Source organism: Octodon degus, unplaced genomic scaffold (assembly GCF_000260255.1).
Source record: "Octodon degus isolate 3935 unplaced genomic scaffold, OctDeg1.0 scaffold00006, whole genome shotgun sequence".
Classification (NCBI taxonomy): domain Eukaryota; kingdom Metazoa; phylum Chordata; class Mammalia; order Rodentia; family Octodontidae; genus Octodon; species Octodon degus.
In genome coordinates, this window is record NW_004524582.1 from 12,713,603 (window position 1) to 12,715,189 (window position 1,587).

The window sequence follows — 1,587 nt, forward strand, 5'->3', positions numbered from 1 at the left end:
TCTCTCTCTCTCTCTCTCTCTCTCTCTCTCTCTCTCTCTCTCTCTCTCTCGTCTCTTTCTTTTTTTCAATTTTTATTTTTTAGTTTGTTGCAGTCCATGTTTGCTGTACATAATGATTACATTCTTTGTGCGAGCTGGTACCTGTACATAATATATTTTGATGCCTGTATTCATCTCCTTTCCCTCTCCTCCTCCTTCCACCCACCTCCTGATCCCCTTCACATTCACAAACATCTCCCTGGTTCCCATTATCCATCTTTCTTACCTTGCTCATAAAATGTATTTTTGGTTTCTCATATCAGAGAAATTGTATGATATTTAAGCTTGTGTGACTGATTTTTTTTCACTGAACATTATGGTGTCAAGTTGTATCTGTTTTCCTACAAATGCCTCAAGTTTTTCTTCTTTATGACAGAGTGGCCCTCTGTTGTGTACAAACACCCCATTTCCTTCATCCATTAATCTGTTAATGAGCATAATGGCTGCTTCCAAGATTTAGCTGTTATGAATTGTGACACGACAAACCAGGATATGTAAGTTTCACTGTAATGCAATGTTTTTATTCTTTCAGAATCCACCTAGAAGGAGAATAACTGGGCTTGATGGAATGTCTACCTTTAATTTTTTGTGCTTTTTTTTTAATCTCTGCCCTAATTTCCATAGTGGTTGTACCAGTTTACACTCTGACCAACAATACAGAAAGGGTTATTTTCTCCCCTTAATCCTCACCAGAATTTATTGCTGTTTGATTTCTTAATGATAGCCATTTTTCATTAAGAAATCAATTTTTTCTGGAATAAGATGGAATTTCAGTGCTGTTGTCATTTGCATTTCTCTAATGACCAAAGATATTAAACATTTTCATTTATTTATCTTACGAGGAGCACAAACCTTCTATTCATTTCTGTTGCCCATTTGTGGTGGGGTCTTTTCTTGGGGGTGCCTAAGTTTTAAAACTTCTTCATATAGTCTAGATATGAGTTATCTGCTGAATGATGGGCACAAGTTTTCCCCACTCTTTAGGTCATCTCCTTATTGTTTCCTTTGCTGTGAAGAAGCATTATAATTTGAGATGCTCCTACTTGATGGTGCTTGGTGTTATCTCTTGTGCAACTGGGGTTCTGTTCAGAAAGTCCCTACCTACATCTGTGTCCTCAACAATTTTACCTCTTTTATCTTCCTGAAGACTAAGCATTTCTGTTTTAGCGTCTAGATCTTTGATTCATTTTAATTTTAGTTTAACACATGGAAAGATATATGAGTCTAGAGTTGATCAGCTGCATGTTTGCCTGTTTTTCCAGCACCATTTATTAAAGAGATTGTTTTTCTTCCAGTGTAGATTTTTGGCCTTCATTAAAGATCAGGTAGCTGAATGTGCCGGGGGTTATTTCTGCATCCTGTACTCTGTTCTACTGATCCACAAGTCTGTTACTGTTTCCATTACCATGCTGTTCTTATCACCATGGCTTTGTAATATAGCTTGAAATCTGGGATTGTGATATGCCCCGCTTTGCTCTTGCTGTAAGGAGGCCAGTCTTGTTCCATCCATTCTGCTGGTTGGATTAATGTCTGGTGTGATGGAAGGCA